Source organism: Hirundo rustica, chromosome 11 (genome assembly GCF_015227805.2).
Source record: "Hirundo rustica isolate bHirRus1 chromosome 11, bHirRus1.pri.v3, whole genome shotgun sequence".
NCBI lineage: Eukaryota > Metazoa > Chordata > Aves > Passeriformes > Hirundinidae > Hirundo > Hirundo rustica.
The window spans coordinates 10,834,499-10,855,021 of NC_053460.1; the positions used below are offsets into that span (position 1 = coordinate 10,834,499).

Genomic DNA, 20,523 nt, shown 5'->3' on the forward strand with positions numbered 1-20,523 from the left:
ATGCTAAATATAAAGACTAATTTTATTCCCACTAAACAGAATTATTTGTGGGCAGTAATTGACAAACTATCCATTGGTCACTTGAACAGTACTTAATAAATAAGACAAGGCTTAAAAAAAACAGCTGAGGAATTAAAGATCCTTAGATTTAAATAACTATATTTAGTACTTCACTCTGCATCATAGAAATATAAATGGTTGTTTAAAAATGAATTCCTATAATATATTGGATGCTACATATATTTTCATCATGGCTACATGATGTGGTTGGTTTTATATTAATGATGAAATACAGCATGATAGCTAATGCTGTTCTTAAGCAGTTCTGTATATTTTATTTGTAAATATCTTTCTTAATCAGCTTGTGTTCTGCTTTGTATATGTTGTATTCACATTTAATATCAATAAAACTGAGACTCAAAAGAGTCTTGATTGTTTAGTTCCAAGATATTTTTTGTCTTAAAATTTTCTAATAGTATGACTCAGTTATTTGCTGTGGTTTAAGTTAGAAAGCAGAATAGCAGGATTTATCCCACTAGCCTTGAAAAAGTGTAATATTCTTTGCCTACTGTATGCAATTACAAGTGTTAAATATGTCAAACAAATTTTAAGATATGTAAAAGGAACACTTTATAATACAGGATACTGTATTTGGACTTGATTCATAAGCTACTGTCTGTGTACAAACTAGTCTGACATAGCTGCTAAATACTTTGGGGCGAACGAAACCACTCAGCATATCCCTTTAAATACAGATGCTAACACATCTGTTCAGTGCAAGAAGAAAAGAGTTGTTTCTGAAGTAAAATTAGACAATAGAGCCAATTTCATTTTTTATGCATGTGAATGTAAAGTGCTTGAGGTTATTAGTTGAAACTGAGTAACCTTTCCAGGCTTTCATCTCTTTCTTTTCAAATTTGAATATGAAAAGCATATTCAAGTCAGAGACCATCACTTTAATGACATTTGGCAGTCATTTGATTTATTAGATTTTAGAAAAAAAAATTCCTTTTAAATATTTCATCATTCTATGCTAATCCCAGTAATATTGCCAGCTGAAGCCGTGTACCTGTATTAGTGGAGACAGAATGGTGTGGAATTTTTTCTGTCATCCTAGTAAAATTTCCATGAATCTACTGAATAATAAAACAACCTTATTGAAATATTCAGATTTGGGTTTTTAGTTAAAGTGTCTTAGGATACATAATAAAAGGAAATGTCTTTTGAAAGGAGGGGGTAAAATTACTTCATCAAATATTGAACGGACTTGACAGCAATGGAAATCATTCTATATGATGGATATTTTTACAATAGGATACACCTGCTTTTCAGTTTGATTAATCATATAATTTGCTCGGGGAAATGTAAGCTATCTCCATAATAAATTAGAATATTGACTTGTAGTTCGAACATTGAACCTAGAAAGCTAATCTTCTGCATATGATTAATACTTCAAGTGATTTAAGTTTAAAATCAAAAATTGTCAAAATATTTCCACATAGGGGAAATATTTTTAATAAAGATATGAACTTGAAAGAAATGAAAGAAGTAAAAAGAATTTTTTTTGACATTTCTGTACTCCAGCGTGTTGTGTTTGCTCTTTGAAGAATATTGTCTTTGAATGCTCACCTACGTGCTCCACTTTGGAAACCAGAGTGGCTTTTCTTTCTTCAAATCACCTAGGGAAGTACTTTTGACTTTCTGTTGAGTCTGACATTCACACTTAAATACAGAAACATTATTACAGTGTATCTGTACACAATACCATAGACCTTGCTGAATAGTGTGAGACAATATTACAAGAAAATAAAAATGTAATATTACTGAAAAGAGGGTGACAAAAAGTCTGATGAAGAACAATTGTATTTAATTTTACGATATTTTTCATTTTAGCTCTTAAAGGTATGTTTATTTAACTAGTCAAGTTCACTATATGAAGTTGAATTCCATATCAATGCAGTTGTACTTTACATGCCTAAAAACTTTGTGACTTGGTGGATTTTTATGGAATGTGGTATAGACTGCAGTAGCATTAACAATTATCTTCCATTTGGAAAACTTTGATACCTAATATTACTGAAACTGTTTCCAGCAGTTACAAGATCACTTTTCTGTGTAGCTAAAAATAATGACAGCTGAAATTAGTAGCTCAGATAGTATTAGTACTTAACCTAATCTTCTCCGGTAAACTATGACTATCGCAAAAATATTTTAAGTGTCAAGTGTCAATCGGTATCTGTTGCAACAATATTCTTAACTGCAAACCATGGGGTTTCAATTCTTCCTCTGTCTGTGTCAAATCAATCCATCAGTGTTAATTCTGCAAACTACCCAATGGTTCACATGAATGTTTGGTTTGTGTTAACACTTTGAGAAACACAAAATAATTATTTTGGTTTGTGTTTTGTTTTTATATAGGAAGTTGAAAAATCTGGATTAAAATTACATTACTTGGTTTTACTAAGTCATGAGTTGCATCAGATGAAACAATACAGCAGCTGAGTGTGGAATGCAGATGAAACAATTTCCCTGTAGAGAGCACTCCGCTGTCACTTCCAGACCCAACAGGCGGTCAGAGGAGTGATTGTAACTAGCACTGGTGAGTGGGACCCATCCCTGAGCAGGTGTGTTCCTTCCCTAAAATTCTCTCTTACAAAAATGCCTGCAACAAAGCCTCTTTCCTATACATTATATTTGTATTTACCTCTGGTTGTCTTTGTCATTCTTCCAATTATTTTGGGAAGTACGAATGATGGTTTTTAAGAGCTGAGATAAGGATGCGATTATTGAGTATAAACTAAAATACAAAAGTAGGCTTGTGTAAGAAATTGGAACTGCAACGGATTTAGATATGCTGGCAGTGCATACATTTTAAAACTAGGCTTTACATAATTTTTTTTTTTTTAAAAAGCATGATGAACTAATGTTTCTATTGATACATGATACAGCAAAAGGAAAACATTTTATCCAACATTGTACAACTGAAACACATTTAGAGAAAATATGTAATGTACTTGATCATCACTTGTGAATACTCAGTGTACTTTTAATAAGAAATTTTTTAAATGGGAAATTACTCAACTGTATTTAATACTAATAAATTGCTATTTACTTCAGAATACTTAATCCAGCATGTTGCATATGCTGGACTCTAATAAATGAACATCTGAAAGTTGTTGGTCTCAATCCACCATGCAGTTCTCAACTTTGTGATTCCAAGGACATTGATCTTTGTAAGGCCTTGGGAAAGAAAAAGAAACCCACCAAAAAAACAGTAGTTATGCAAAGTCCTGAATTCACTGAGGCTTCTTTCCATTCAGACAAATGGGATTTCTGGCATCATATGCTAGATAAGGCATTGCATAAATAAGAAATCTTTTTATGAGCTGGACAATTTCATCTTGTTAGCTTCTGTAGGCACTGCTCCAGATGTTCTAGTTAGGCAGACATAAATGAAATATCTTTTTTAAAACCTGTTGAAATAATACCATAAGCCAATGAAAGCTTCTTAAGGCTTGCAAGCATTTCTCTTGCTTTTTGAATTCTCATTGTTTTGAATATAATAAGCATTCAAAAGGTATAAAAGTCTCACACAATATTCTGATTCCTTGGTATACTAGTTATGGTCTAAGCATAGTTGTATTTTAGGTATTTGCTCTGCAAAGTTTAATTAAAAATGAAGAAAATATATGATGAATACAGAATAAAATTTCAGAGTTTTAAGGTAGTTATGAAACTTGAATACATTTCAAGCTGTGATATTTGAAAATAGTATCATGCTTTGGAGAGACTGTATTTCATAAGGCTTTCCAATGTAGTAGTGCTGTATTTTATTAATTCTGTTTATCATAACCGGGCTGTGCAACTTTGATTTTTCTATTTAGTGCTTGGGTATGGATTAGAAGACTGTTTGAACTTCAAAATATCCCAACAAATCAATATTAAAAGGTGGGGTTTGGTCTTAATTGCTTCAGGACTGTATTCTGCAGCATTATACCAATGTGGTTGTTATTTGCAGAGGTTTGCTTAGATAATTGGGTGTCTAATTTCTACTCAAGATTAGCTTTGCATATAGGAGGAAAAAACCTAATGAGTCTGCTTTTTGATAATACCAGTTGAGAAGGCAGAAAGATAATAGTAATGAAATCTGCATGTGTGTTTACTATAGCTTTGCTGCATCTCTTATTCATGTCTAATTAGATTTGAGTATGCTGAATATTTGAGGTTAATTGAATATTTTCTTTAATAAAAACGAGATTTGCATGGGTAGAAAGAAATTTACTTTGAGCTTAGAAGGAAACTAATAGTCTAAAAGACTTTTGCATGGAGAAAATCAGAGTAAGTCCATAAGTAATCTAAAAAAAATCACTAATTCTTAAAATAAATAAAGCATTTTATATTATCTATAACTGTAACAGATTGACTGTTTTAAAAACACCTTAACTGCTACAGAAGGCTTCATGAGATTCATTGCTTAAAAAACATTTGGAGTTTTTCCCATACATTTTGCACATTCTTAACTGTCATTGTTTGGCACGTGAGATACAGAAGATTAACAGAACCTTGTTGAAAAACAATATAGTAGAGTTGCAATGATTTGGACGTACAAGATCCCATGAGTTTCCATTTTCACAGGTGCTTCAGGCGTGTAACTTGGCATTAATTGGGGTTTTTTTAACTATGACTTTTTCACAAAGAATGGTTAGAAGATCGTTTTCTTTCCGCCAGAGTCTTGGAATAGAAAGTTGGATGGGGAAGTTCAGACAGTGCAGGATTATGGTGCAAACCTCTTGATTGCCCATGGCATCGTGTTGTAGCTCCTGATGATCATAGTGACTGAGAGGAGCTGTTGTGTTTGTTACCACTGAAAAGGGTTATTAGAGTATCTGAGAATGCTTCCAAGCACTGTAGGCCCACACATTCAAAGAACAGTGAAACTTGCCAAATTATACACTGGTTCTTGAGAACAGGCAGCAGAAATAGAAGAAAGATTTATGAACGCTGGCAAACGTTTTATATGAAATTTAATTGGGAAGCTTTTTTTTTTCTCAAAAACCCTTCTCTCTTAGGTGAACATGTGACTATTTGAACAACTTGAAGTACGAGTGGAAGTAGAGAGGAGGTGTGGGAAAGATGGGATGTACTATTTATTAAAAACAAACTTCAGAAGGTCCCTATTCTAAAAGTGGATTCCTCAAATGTTAAGGCTTTGCATCAGGAAACATTGTTATAATTCTGTGTGTTTATTCCTTTTCTACAGTAAGCTCAAGACTGTGGAGCATTTTTTTCTTCATTTTATGAAAATCTGCTTCATCATGGAGTTTAGTTTTGTTAAAATGTGAACTATGAAAAAACGGAGCTATAGCAGAACAGCAGTATTTTGAATTGCTGAGATTTCTAACGTGGTTCCAGGGTCATTGTAATCTTCAGCTTTTGATACTTCTTTAGAACTAACTTTAAAATTATAATTTTAGAGGCAAACTGTCACAAGTTAATTTTGAATTATTTCTGCAATTAATTGGATCGAAATACGAGATGTTCCATGCCTTGCAGCAATGTTAATGCTTCTAAGTTCAGGCAATACTAAGGGGTGCTATGAAAGCATGTTATTCATCAGGATCTAAAAATATATTTTCACTCTGGGTAATCATTTTCCCCAGACTTGAATGAAGTTCCTGTGCCGAATGTTTTACTTACTATTCTGAATTTTTCCATTGAGTGAAATGAATTTGAACTCTTCAGGTTTGTTAATAATTTGCATTTAAAATTGTTTTAGCTACAGTATTTATAAACTTAGGAAATTCCATTTGGGATGCTTATGGGAAAGGGAAGAATCTGTTGATGTGGCATTTCCTTTGAAGTTCTCTGGCTGTCCATCTGTCTCCCTGCTGCCTCCCCATCACTTCCTGTGGTGGCCTCAGGAGCGCTTGGTCATGAGAGTAGCACATGTGGAAAGTCATCCACATGTCCAGAAGAACAGCAGATGACAATAACAGCTTCTTTTAACCTAAGAAAGTAAGAAATTGTGAGTGGAAGCTAAGGATTCAAAGACAGAATGCCAGTGCTTTGCTTTTTGTTAGTAGAGAAAAAGGTGGCAAATTGCAGATTGCCTTGATTGAACGATTCAACAACAGGACTGGCTGTTTTGTGGTAGTAACCCATTCCTAACAGCACTTCTGCTGCCCAGGTGGGAGCTGGGGAACAGCTTTGGAGAAAACTGAGAAATCAATAGCTCTGGGAAATGGGCTTCCTAGGACTAACAGAGATATGTCCTTCAATAAATCCCTCTACAAGGAATTTAGGCCCTTGTGTCTCTTTGTATTGCTGTACTCCAATACTCTCAGCTCCATAGCAGTGTTGATACTTTCTGTTCATACAAATAAGTTTATTGTGGTTAGCAGAAGACAGTACGAGATACGTTGAAGATTTCTGTCTGCACAAGGGAAAAGGAAACCTTATTGTGGTGTGGAGAGTCAAAAAGAATTGTTGTCGGTACAATGGCAGAGTAACTAGAAGAAAGTGAATATTAAAAATGTTGGAGTTTACTGACAGACAAATTTCTAGCTCCACCTTCTCCCCTCAAAAACAAATGAAAACTCTACTGAAGAGCTGTGTTTGATTCATTCTAGTTCTGTCCTAGCAAAACCTTTTCAGTTTCATTTACTTAGTTAATTGAAAAAAAATTCCTTTAACACCTTTTCAGTTTTTATAATCTCTCACAGTAGTTTGCTGATATTTACAGACTGATACCATTTGCAGGCAAGCAGCTACTTTCTCTAATATAAGATGCCCAAAAACTTCTTAGAGTATTTCTTAAAACCCTGCTTCTTATTCTTCTAGTATGTTTTCCAAACCAAGGCTAACTTTCACTCTAGGTCATATTAATAGTACAAAAATTAAATGCTGATCCTAGTGTTTGTATTTTAAATTAAAACAATGGAAAGCTTTCAGAGCACTCACTCACACTCCCCAGGCTGTGGATTTTCTCCAGTCCATTGGTCTAGAGGTTTCTCTTCTTGAAATATTGTGGCAGGAAAGGAGGATTAAATTACTGAGGCTGTCAAAAAGGACAAGCACTCTGCCATACATTATCATTATCACTGGCTTCCTCAGTGGAAGAAAATGCAGTAAATCACTTCAAATACAAAGCAATAAAGACCACTGGCTTTTAAAATCATGAATGCTATTGCCATTAACAGAAAGTGACAGCTATGTGGCATGCTTAGGTGCTGCTTGTATCTTTTTTGACAGTGTGCACATAAACCTGCCAGTGACACACCATTCGGTCACATGACCTTTCAAATTTGATTCTAGCTTTGGTGCTTTTCCTTAGGAAAAAAAAAAAAAAAAGAAATGTTTATTTTTCTTTGTTCTTTTCCTCACGCTCTTCTAAAAGGTGGAAAACATTTGATACTGATGGTAGTTCTGATTTGCTTTGCAGTGATAAATGCGGTTAGGCAGATAATAGTACAGAAGGGGATCTCAGGTCTGTTCCAAAGCCAGATGTGCACACTGACAGGTACATGTTAGTGCTGGAAAACTGTTCCAGGTCTTAGTAAATAATGCTTGTGGTTTGCTGTGTTGTCTCTTTTGAGGAGGTTTGACTGAGGAGTTAATACCTAACTAACAAACTAGAAAAAAATTTGCTTCAGCTAGGAATGGTAACTGCATTCTAAAGGACAATTGCTCTTATTTCTTCCCAGTATAGGTTCATATGGCATGGAATACTGCAACCTCACCTAATGCTGCTTTAGTGCTGTGGTTTGGGGGTTGCATTCAGGAGTTTGGCTGGTTGACTTGTTTTTAACAAATTTGTTCCGCAAAAACAGAGAACCTATCACCAGTATTCTATCACTAATAAATCTGAAAAGCCTATATCTGCCCAGCATAGTGTAGTATATTTGTTTCTAAATTCAGAATACTACTAAGAGTCTAAGAGCTGTAGAAATTGTTCCTTGGCCCTTGTATTTCCAGATAGATAGATAGATCGGCAGCTATTATGTGAATACATACGAGGAAGAATGTAAATTATTCTTGTCCAACTTCATAATAATAATAAATGTGGTTTTATTCAATGTTTTGGATTGTGATAGTACATACATTACTTATACAGAATGAATGACATCTTTGATTACATTTTGTCTTGAAGGTCAATCATCAAAATGGAATAATCACTAATTTAAACATTCATTTGATTTGTGGAAGAATAGGTTACCTGCTGATTGTATTTGAGGTGTTGAAGTTATTTGGAAATCTTTTAAACATGTATTTATTCACAGATCACTGATTCACTCCCCAGTAAGGAGGAGTGATCTCTCTTCACTTCATTTCTAGATCTGAGTTTCATGTCTTGGCCAGAAAACAGGTTTTATTGGAATGGAGCAGGGAACACCATGAAATTATTACTTGTTGGGATGGAAATACCATACCAAAACAATTCTAAGGTTTGGAGATTTAAAAAAACAAACTGAAAAATACTTCACTTAATCAGCAAGCAGTTGACATATAGAATTGGAAAGTGGATAATGTTCTGCTAAAATTTCACAGTACTGAGGATTAAGTGGTCCTTTTTCTTTTTTCTTTTTCTTTTTTTTTTTCTTTTTTTTTTTTTTTTCTTTCTTTTCTATTTTTTCCCCTGACAGATAAATTAGCAAAGGAAAATAACTAGTTGGCATGCTGTGATTTCTCCTGTAAATACTTGGATATTTTTATAATAACTGTGCAAGCCTAAGATGAAAGTAAGGTAAGAAGACAGCACTGAGCTTTTGCTCTGAACAGAAGCATTCATCTTCTACGTGTTGCTACCATGGTGTTGTCCTCTGTGTTTGTAGGTGGGTTGTTTTCTGGTTTGGCTCATGTGGAAATTTCAGTTCTGCCTTGACTAAATAGGAAGACAGGAAGTTTATCAGTAATCCAGTTCCCCACTTGATCCTAGCAAGAGGACCACCAAGAAACAAAATTTATGGAACGATTGTGCCCATACACCGAAATTTCCAACTCTGTGCATTTTGAACCTAGCCTAGTTATATCTTCAACACGTGTTTTCTATCACAAGCCTTACAAACTAGTATCAGAGCTTTTTCAGCTGAAACAGGAACTGAACTAAACTAATGCTTTAAAGCTCAGGAAACCAAATTATCAAGGATATAAATATCATTGAAAATTGCCTGCAGATGGTTTAGCCTGACACTTTATTGGTGTTTCTGCTAGGCCAAATTATAGCAGCATAGGCAGTGTATTATGTGTATTAAGTAGTGTATTAATTTATTTTTTTCCTGTCACAAAGAATGTTGCTGGAAATGATACTCACAATGATTGGATCCATATTAGAACATAAATAAATGGATAAGTCACTTGCTATTTTTGTCTTCTGAAAGAAGAATCACTTTAATGAATAGCTCTTGAAAAGGATAAACTATTATAATATGTACAATTATTGCTAAGCCAGAGTTGCAATTATTGGCTAATTCTATAGTTGAAACTTAACCAATCTGGCCCTGAAAAATGCATTTCACAGCTTTATACCCTTTTAGTGTATGCTATACAAATAAATAAATGTTAGTTGGTGTGGAATTCATGGCAAACATGTATTTTTTAGAGTCATATTTAGGTTGGAGAAGAACTTTTAGGTCATCAAGTTCAACTGTTAATCCAGCACTGCACTTTAAAATATCTCCAGGGATAGTGACTTCACCAGTTCCCTGAGCATCCAATTCCAGTGCTTGGCAACTCTTTCAGTGAATAATTTTTCTTAATACCCAGCCTAAAATTTTTTTTGGAGTGGAATTCACTGTTCATGAATATATGATTTCGAAATAAAGTTAATTTTTCTCTTCTTTCAATTTCATTTATTGATATGGAACCATTTTAAAAGTTTATTAGAAGTGTTGATTTTGGTTCCACATTTGAATTAATGGCTTTTGTTGCAGAAAATGCAAAAATAATCAGTATCAAAAAAAAAGAAAAAAAAATGCTGTTAAATGGAATGATATAAAATGTAAAATACATGAGCATGAGGTAGTAGGAGACTAGGAAGACTGTTGGAAATTCACTTTGGATTAGTAATTCTTGCAAACCACAAAGATGGTTCTTTTCTTTTGACAAGCATGTTTTCTTTCTGTTTTCAGACTTGTTTTCTCTGTCATTAATATGGAGATTTTGTCAGAATATTTGCTTGTTTTATACCTGTATTGTGTGACGTGGCTAGTTGTTTGTTTCGTTTCTTTTTCTGTATAATGGGGATTCAAATTCCTTATTAATTTTAGGAAGGTATACTTGCTAGTATTTGTAAAACTTTGGAATAGAAATAGGATACAGAATTATTATTTCAGCATCTGACCCCCATCATTATTTACTTACACGTTCAAGTCTGTAAATCAGTTGACAGGACACATTTCTGGCCGTCCGTTTAACTTTTTGTAACTGTGCCATGGTTATTTCTTTATTCTTCCACTGTTGCCTTTCAGCATTCTAAGAGTGTGGAAGTTTCAGTTGCATAGTGAAACTTCCCTGATTCCTCATGCCAGGCTGTAGTTGAAGTGGTGAGACCTGGAGGTGGAGTGTGTGCTCTTCTGACAAGTGTCAGGAGAGACATATGTGAAGAATGGAGGAATCCCTTCTTCTAGCAGTCTCCCTGCTGTGATAACAAGAGTGAACAGCTTTATGCAAGAGGTTTCCAGGCTGATCCTGACAGGTGCATCAGTTCTTGGTGGGAAATGATTGTTATTCCAAGGAACAGACTATATGAAGTCATTGTTTCCCAAAGTAACAAAATCTGTGCCTCCATGTTAGAGAATAGAGCATGCGTACAGTGTAAGCTTCACATTAATATACTGAATTCATGCACAAAGTTTTATACTTGCTGCTTAAAAACTCTGATCTCTGGAATAAAAAAAATAAATAAAAAAAAAAAGGATCAAATTTACCTGTATAAGTGCTTCTGTCCAGTTGCTCTAAATTACCTGCTGGTGATTATGCCTTTGAGTGTTGTTCTGAAAACAAAAATAAATAATCATTCAGGCTTTCATTGTAAAACATGTTTTAAGCCTAAAGCACTTACTGTCTTTGCACTTTTCTTTTGACAAACAAGTTTAATTTAGTTCTCTATTATTTCCTGCACTGCCTAGCAGTTATCTTCTCATGGTACTTTTTAACAGGATGTTAAAATGTTTCCTGATTCGGTAGGTTTGTAATTCCTGCAAGGAGGTGTGCACTTATACCTGGTATTACAGAAAAAAAAAGTGAAAATCTGCTCGAGAGAAAGTCTGGGGTCCCAGAGAGAAATATAGGAGAGTAAAACTATCCATAGCTTAATTCATGTATTCATATTTTGTGTAAGATATCCTTTCCTGTAGCCTTAGCTGTAACATAACTTGATGTTACCCATTTGAAATTATGCCTATTGTAACATTTTTAGGTTGTAAAGCTCACAGACGTTCACAGTTTGAGCAATGTTGCCAAGACATACCGAATGTTAGCTCTAAATTCCTGTCATTTTGTCAGTCTTGGTGTTTTTGGCCCCAGCACAAGCCACTAACTCAAGCCAGCTCCAAGACAATATTGGAATTATGTGTTTGGAAGGAACGCCATACTTGGAGGCAATGGGTGTAATTTAAGTTCACAAAAGAAAAGCATATATTTTGTATAGTTGTTTGTGTAGCCATATAAACAAGAATTGTACCATAAGGTGGTCAGAGGGGGAGCAAAAATGAAACATTTCTGTAAGCCTGTGGATCTATGGCTACAACTTCTCTGTCCTTCTAGTACAGCTAAATAATACTAAAAAGGAAAGGAAGATTTAAAAGAGAGGGTCTTAGACTATTCTTGTCATGGAAAATGTTAAATTTGATTGATAAAGAGTTTTTGTTTATGCAAGAATAAAAAACAGAATGCAGTTTTGCCTTTTTCCATTTCTAAGTTGATTTTTAATCCTTTTTGAATGCAATTATTTTTTGTGTGTTTATTCTAAAATTTACAGTGCTCAATGATACCCCAGAAGATGAGCAGAAACTTGAATGTGAAGATACTGATTTTGCTGAATCTGTTTGAAAAATATATTCCACAAGCAAAGAAATACCATTGAACAAGACATTGATGGTGAGTTTTAGAGACCACTTTCTTGTAAACTTTTGTAGCTTAAAAATGATTTGTTGAATTTCTACTTTTCTCTGCAAGATTTACTGTGAAAGTAATTGTTTGACATTGTGTCAAGAAGAAATTCTTTAATGTTAACTAAAGGCTTCCACATTTGTTTGCAAAAGTCTGCAGAAACTATTACTGTCATTCCTTAAAATATGTTTAAAAAACCCAAAACCAAATGGCATCCCCAGCTCGTAGTAATTAGTTTATAAAACCTAAGAACTTTTAGGACATGTCTGCTTCCTGTAATTCTCTATTTTGTACAACATACTTCATTGTAATAGGACTATAAATATATATATATATTTTTTTTAAAAAAATTAGTCGGTTATTCTGTATTGCTGATGTCTGTATCTTATTTAAAGTTACAGTATAACCCCCAGAGTAGCTCCAGTTTATCTGAGATCGTGTGAAATACTGGGGGCGTTGGTTAGGGGTCAATTTAGTGTGAGCACCCCTCTGAAAAAGCCTGTGACCAGCCCTTCACTGTGACTCACCAAAGCAAGGGGAGGAGAGGAAAGAAAGAAAGGGAAGAAATCTTCCCTTTCCTGGGCCATTGGAGAGTGTTTTTATAGTGCTCTTAAGAAGACTCGAGAAGGTTACTCAGTCCTCTCGCAGTGAAGGAAAATACTCTCCTTGCTTAGTTTCCTGTTGCCTGCGGTAGCCGGGTCATAGTTACCAATGGTGCATTTTTCTCCTCCCTCTTCCTTTCAGTGCTCTCTCCTATTGTGGTGAAGCTCAGGGAAGAAGCTGACAGTATCTTTGTGATAAAGCAGTCCCTCTGTGGGCACATGAACCAGCTCCAAGCCTGGACACAGTGCACACAAGGTGGATTTTTGCATAACAGGAATTCCAGTTAGCCCTACTGGAATGCCAGGCCAGTTTGCTACTTCTACTGTTGGGGGTAATTATACCATACCTTGAGCTGTGGGGAGCAGAGCATTGAGGGAGAGAAATAGGCTTTCTTAACCATTTCTTAACCATATCATGCATGATTTGCATCCATGCAGTAGCTAAAATACTCAAAGAAGAGTATAAATACTCAAAGTTCCAGGAACACAATAAGGAAAATGCAAAGAATCAAATCTCCATACCCTGGAAAAATAATACACAGATTTGATGCACTTCTTAATGTGGCTGAACTCTTAAGCTTTTCTACACTGGTAATTTTTCTCCAAATAGTTGTACAAAAGCACATCTCCTCCAAAAAGGTATTTTGTGGTCTCTCACTGGAAGATTTTTTTTGTTCTGTATTTTAAGGCTGTATTTCCCATTGTCATAATTCCTATTTGCTAAGATTTATTAGTGATATAAATATCATTTTTTACCCTTGAAAGTCACCTTTCACAAAACTCTTAAATAGCCTAATCATCATCTGAGAGAATTATTACAACAGGAAGGACTGGATTTCGTTACTAGTTACTGTTCTGTCAAAAGCTAACCATTATTGTGCAGTGACAGTTACTTCAATGCTGAGGAGCGTTTCCTCCCCTAATCATAAGACACTTGAACTAATTTTTACTTTGTGTGCATTATATCCATTAAAGTAATATCTGTCTATTAGTAATAGCTAAAAATGCTTTTATTCTTATCCACATTTCTGTGCTTCCCTGCAGATGCTATGCAGTTATGTTTTCCTGTTGCATCCATGGCATGTAACTGCATATTTTCTGAAAATTTAGAAATTTCAGAGAATTGAAATGAATTTTATATTAATATCTGTCAGATCATGGCAGAAGAGCATGTAACTGTATTTTCTTGGACAAATTTATTGGAAAAGAATCTGTTCTCAAGATCTGGACATCGACTTTAATTAAATGTAATGGCATGATAAATAAAATTCCTGAGTAATCTGTACACATTCTCTGAGATGGATATCGGTTTGAGGGGAAAAGAATAAACTTAGATACACAGAAAAATTCATAGGACACTACCATGTGAAGATGTAGTCACTCTCAGATACCATGAGCTCCATTCACTCTGTTTGAGGACTGCAAGCATGGATCTTTTGCTATCTTGTTCCTTTCATTGCTGGTTGTATGGAAGTGGCCTCCATGAAATTTGAAGCAACTAAGTGCAAGACAAGCAAAAGGATGGATGAAAAAGAGACTGTATAGTCAAGACATCTAACAATAAGTCTCAGATAATATGACAATATGAAAACTGATAAAATAGAGCTAATGTTCTGATACCATTAATTATAATTATTCTGCTGTTCTTGCAGTAAAAACAATACTGTCCTCTGAAGCTGACATTTCACTGAGTGATTTGTTCAAGAACATACAAAATGCTTTGGATCTCTCAGAATAGCATCCAATTTGTCCTGTAATAGGTCCTTCAACAGAGTAAGTGATGGAAGGTTTATCCCATGTTTTCTCTTCTCTCAACCTCTTCTGAGCAGCCTAGAAGTTGCAACATCAAGCACCATTGCATGTCCCAGAGGACTTACCCTAATTAATAGAGTAAATACATAACCTTGCTATTTGTCAGGTGTGTAATTTGCTTTGAAAAGATATGCTGTCAAGATTATTTGTTTTTATTCAAATTCCTTCTAGAGTCATGTTAGGCAGCCTCACTGCTTTTTGTGCAGGACTGGGAAAGAGGCTCATTTTTGACTTAGCAGCATGTTTTAATCACAGCAGCAGAGATTCTGGCCCTCTGGGCTTACTTAGATATTGTAAAAGAGCGCAATTTTAAATCATGTCAGCTAATTTCTGTGACATAGAAATTTTAAATACCACTTTAAAACCCACATCCACAAAAATGAAGGTAGTTTAGACTAGGGAAATCATCATCTTTGCTCATACTTCATTGTTTTACTACAGACAGAAGCTTGGAATTTAAATAATTTTACATTGCATATACTGGAAAGATCAACCTGCTATTTAAATACTAATAATTGTCCAGGCTGACTTGGACCCATCATACACACAGTATAGAAAATGCATTAATTGGTATATTTTTTACATAAAATTATTTCTGGCTACACATATGTGTTTTCAATAGAGAATGGAACATCTTTATTTTCGCATTGTGAAAAATTATTAATTTATATAGGCAATTACTATACTAATAGTTTTCTTTATTTCGGAGTTAATTCCACCCTGATACTTTGATTGATGTACATTCTAGTTCTCAGAGTGCTCAGTTTCCAGTAGGCTGAGTACCTGAAAAGTAAGATTTCTTTATTTATTTACCTCTCCTTTCTTTTCTTTTTTTTTTAACATCTACTAGGAGCCTTTTAATCTGTCCAAATGCTAAGGAAGATTATCAGAACAAAAGTGAAAGCTTAAATGAAATTGCTAATGCTGTTTTGTAATGTTTCCTTTCTAGTTTTTGATTCACAAGATGATAGAGCAGTAATTGGAAAGCTCAAAGGAACAGTGGAAGCCCTCCATGCGCTGCCCTCAGTCGAGAGGGGAATGCAAAGATGACTACAAGGCATGAAAGGGAGCTTGCCTCCAGAAGATCCTTCTCCCAGTGTAAATACATGCTTGATAGTGCATCAAAGATGAGATCTTTGTAATTCCTACAGTATATTTAATGTATAATTTATATGAAAAGGACGCTTCATTTGTAGTTGTAAAGTTTTGTATACTTTTCGGTCTGTTTGTTTTTATATTTCCCCCCTAAGGCTAAGAATATCTCCACAATGGACAACGTCTTGTAAATAATTAATACCTACATGATTGAACGATGTGCTTTATTTGCATTTTTAAGATTTTTTTCCTACATAAAACAGTAATAAAAATGCAAGTCAAAATTTTAATTTTTAATAAAAAAACCGTAAGCCTTAGAAAACTGATTAAAAATACTTTTATGTTATCCCTAATCACCCCACTAAATGGAATGCCTGTGATTAGCCTCATTAAGAATTTTATACTGTGAAGATTTTATTAAAAGCAATATATGAAAATTACTTGGATTAATGTGTTAATCTGCCTCTTTAAAATGCTAATATCCATTTTATGCACATTAAATCTCAGTATGTGTTTTCTTTGATGCATGCAGTTCCTATCAATTAAATATAAAAAATTAGGCTAGTTGCAGGACTTATTAAATTACTGCAACCTTTTTTTAAATAACTTTTACCCCTCTACTAACATAATCAGCTGTTTATGGTTCCCATAATTTGAAGTAGGGGGAGGGCAGGCACAATCACTTTCTGTACAGTAGATGATTTACTTGCAGCCAACATCTGTCAAAGCACAAAAAGAAGCCATAGAATATCAGATTTTGCTTCACCTACTTTGGGCTTTAGGGATGGGCAACTGTTTTCATTTGGATTTTGTCACTTTTAGAACTTAGATCAAACAAATACAATAAATTGTTGTATCTGAATAACTACTGTCTAGTGTGGAAAGTTAATTTTACAGCTTTTAACCAATCTCAGTGAAGGATTTAATTGATATTTTTAATGGAGCTGTGAATCAATGCTGCAAAAGGATTGTCTCTTGAGAACGAGGATATAATACATTTCATTTTTTAATTTACTTTTTTATTTGTCATTTTCTTCAAAGGATTTTATAGACTGTGGATTTCCACTGTTTGCAAACAGGCTATGTTTCTTCATAAGCATATGTAAAGTATTCAGAGAGATAAGTAATTTATTAAAATCTACCTAATTTGCCGTGATATATTAAATCTCTGCTTCAGTGATCACAGACCATTTCATTTAGAGAATTAGGCATTCCCTCTTTGTGTGATTAAAGCTCTGGAAAATGAGTTCTTTGCTCCTATTTGTGAACATTCAAAGCCTGCTAATGGCAAGAAGATGGAATAGATTATGAGACAATTCATTACAGTTCAACAGAAAAAAAAACCCTGCTATAATGCAGAAATGCAAGTATGAATATCTGCATATAGTTTGAACCATCTGTGCTCTAATGGCTTCAGTAATGGCTCTTCGTCTTCAGTAGGCTTTGAAATGACATCCATACAATATTAATTTGTTGATGTACATTATGAGGCCAATGGAATGAATATATTCTGACCACAGAAATCTCTGAATTCCAACATGATCTGCTGGTTGACTCCATTTTAGGACCTACCATCTTCAGCAGTACTTCTCATCCAGACTTCGCCAATCCTCACAGCATTTCGTTCCTCTGGAGCTTTAGGAGACCACAGACAGCTGCATTCCTAAACCCCTCCATTCTTCAGTTAATGGCCATATGTTTGTTGTCATTTGGGCTGGCACTTAGTTCATCATTTTGGCCACTATTTCTAGCTTTTTTTGGCTCTGTGCATCTATATTGTCAATAAGACTGTTATTATACATTACAATAATTTGAAACAGCCAGATTCAACACTGAGATTAACTGAGTGGCTTTTTAGAAATTTAGTTGTGGTATTCTGTCAGGAGGTTCTTATTATTCTTCTAATACTTTGCAAACCAAACTAAATACCCTGCACATAAACAAAGAAGCGAATTGTATTGAGTTTTTGTGTGTGACTGTTTACTGACTTGCAGGAGAACTATGTTAACTGGTGCTTGTTTTCTTCTGAAATAAACCATGTGGTAAAATTAGAAAATCAGTGATGTTCATCTCACTTAAACATTTACAGTAACACCCTTAACACTTAATCTTCGCCATCTGAAGTTGGAAATTTAGAAACCAAGCGTTCATATATTCATTAAACACAGATCTCTTCAGTAAGTTACTGCAAAATATTCCAGTTAACATTTGGTTACATTGTGTTAACTGTTCTCAGTGACTCCAACATTAACATGTATAATTCGCCTCAGGTTCCTAGACATAATTTCTTCATAAGGATCACTGTTACTCAGTTTCAGATTTTTAAAAAATAATCCTGATTTCTATTCATGTTTATTGCTAAAACAGATATAATATTCAGCAAGGATTTTCCCAACAGATGGATTGTATTATCTTATGCAACATAAACATGTGATCATACCAGAAAGTTTTGTTCTTGCATTAAGTAGTCTATTTCCAAAATGCTCTTAAATCTTAATTCTAAATGCTACATTGTGCAGGGAAAGTGGAAAATGTAACCTGGCACTATTTTGTCTGGATTTTAGCAACGAATAACTTGAAGAAAACTTGCATCCATGTAGTCTCTGGGCTGAGGTACAAAGGAGCCATCTTAAAGCTGGGTACTGCCATGCTTTAAAATGTTACTCAGTTAGCATTCATTTTTGTGGAATAGTTGAATTTTTACTATGGTGTAATTTGGTCACCACAGTGGTTCTGCATAAGATGAAATGACAGTGTCAGATGATCAGTTTTGTTATTATACATTTTCCCATTTATTGTTGCAGCTTATGGCTTTATTATGATATCTTCTGGTGTGATATAACTGCTGTTCTCCAGGTTCCCAGGAATGTTGATCAAGATGGAAAATATTTTAGCTCAAATAAATTTTATCTGTTTTAAATATTGCTTTTAACCTTTTATAACTTTAACCTAGGAACAGAAGTTATAAAAGTATCATCATGAACCAGGTAGCAGCTCTGTGAAGTCAGTCAATCTTGCTGTAGAGTAAGTCAAAGCTTACCTCATTACGTAAGAGCAGATATAGCATGACAAAATTTATTACTTGTGTCATAGATCAATATTAAAGTTAATAGTAATATTGTTTTAAAATGCTTTTTATTATTTCAAGGCAGTGAGACATTATGATAGTTCAAGAAGTCTTCAAACATACCAAGACTAAATATTAGCTGCTAAATTTATTTTTGTTGTTTTGTGTTGTAACTGAGAAATAAATTAAAACACAAGTTTAAAATTGTGCTACAAACCATATTTCTTATTTCAGAGCCAGAGAAGTATTACATGTTTTAATTACAGACAGGTCTTTTTACTGGTGATAACAGAGACTTATCCATCAGGTTTTTTAGATATTCCAAAAGATAATAAGTATTTTTATATGACTTCACCTACATTACTGTTTATGTTATAGCTTTTAGCAATTGGACTAGATCTCAATCCTCTAACTGATACTGGATTGGAAGAAATGTATGAAATTAATTGTAAAATATAAGTTCAGGTGAGTACCTTTGCAGATTATAAATTCAGGTTAGCAGGCACATGATAAAAATTTGGTTTTGGCACAGTACTGCCTTTTGCTTTTTGTTGCTTTTTGGTATTTATGACAAGTTTTCATTCTTTTTCCGTCTTTTAAAATGGGACGAGGCAACTTCTGAGGAACTTGAATCATGCATCTGTGGGTTTTAGAAGCATTTTAAAAGGTTTTGTGTTTTGTTTTTTTTTTTAAGGTCCTTGCTGAATCATACTTCCAACTCTCAGAATCTGGCAGCATCAAAATCTAGCTCAGTCCTAGCAAAATTTCATCTCCAACAAGAGCTGCGTGTAAATGATCTGGTACCAGCTGAGGATATTTCGTCTGTGGGAATAAGCAATTACAAACCTTCAAACAGAGATGCTTATGAGTATCAGTAGTTCTGTCACAATACTAGGCCAGACTGGATACAGCTCTGAGCAATGGGGTCTAACAGGTCCTGAGCATGATCTAGCAATTATTAATTGTGGATTTGGAAAAGAATGTATTTCCTAGTTAGACGAAATATCATTCTTGTTGGATGCAAAATTATCTCCTACATATTCAAGCAGCAAAAATGGAAGTGTCCTTGAAAAACCATTGGAAAAAAATGAGGTCTTTCTATTACTACAACAATAACAAAACAAAACAAAAAAAAAATAAAGTGAAGTTTCTTTTTCTTGAAGAACTGTTATCATCCAGTGATTATTACCTACTCATAAGTATAAATAGCTACAGTGGCTGATAGTCTTTGAGTTCAATGATAAACAAGATGTTCTACCATATGCAGGGCTATTTTCCAAGAGAAATGAAAGGAGGAGACACCAATCAGCATCTGATTCCAAATACAAAGTACACGAACAGTAAAGAGAACACAGCAAACTTCAGAAAACATCAGAAAATCTTTACAGAAAATCTTTCCATATTTTGAAAATATTCCTGAACCTTTCCTCTGTAATAAGGAGTTATTTTAGTATACCAAAATCAGACCCGTTTGGAAACTTTCCAACTGGTATTGTCAGTGGTATAATTTGCATCTTAGATGAACTGCACAAAAGTGGATCTATTTATAAAACAGAACCAGTTGTGTATCAGCATGCAGTAGATACAACCTCAGCAACAATATACATTGGCAGGCCTATCTATAGTTAAGGCAAACAAGTCAGTGTAAGTTGTCATTTATTCTAGAATGGAATTTACAGCGATTGACTCGAAGTCTGTAGTAAGAGAGCTTTTTGCAGACGTTTGTGAAAGTTATGTGGGATTATATTTCCACCCACAACATCGGACAGACCTGGCAGGGGCCTGTAACAGAGGCCCTGAACAGCTGTGATGGATCCTACAATAGATGTGGTGGGAGCA

At 34.4% G+C, this 20,523-nt stretch overlaps 1 long non-coding RNA gene across 5 annotated transcripts in view; it reads left to right on the plus strand.

The window, feature by feature from the left end:
* LOC120757991 (uncharacterized) overlaps positions 1-16,426 on the plus strand; it is a 47,830-nt gene extending 31,404 nt beyond the window's left edge. For 4 of the 5 annotated variants that reach the window (XR_005702721.2, XR_009208223.1, XR_009208222.1 and 1 more), the window contains 6 exons: positions 2,419-2,624; positions 8,643-8,743; positions 11,978-12,096; positions 12,853-13,042; positions 14,363-14,483; positions 15,472-16,426. This is a non-coding gene — a long non-coding RNA (uncharacterized LOC120757991). The remainder of the gene's footprint in view (positions 1-2,418; positions 2,625-8,642; positions 8,744-11,977; positions 12,097-12,852; positions 13,043-14,362; positions 14,484-15,471) is intronic. The other variant, XR_009208224.1, reaches the window with a different exon arrangement.
* The last annotated feature ends 4,097 nt before the right edge of the window (positions 16,427-20,523 follow it).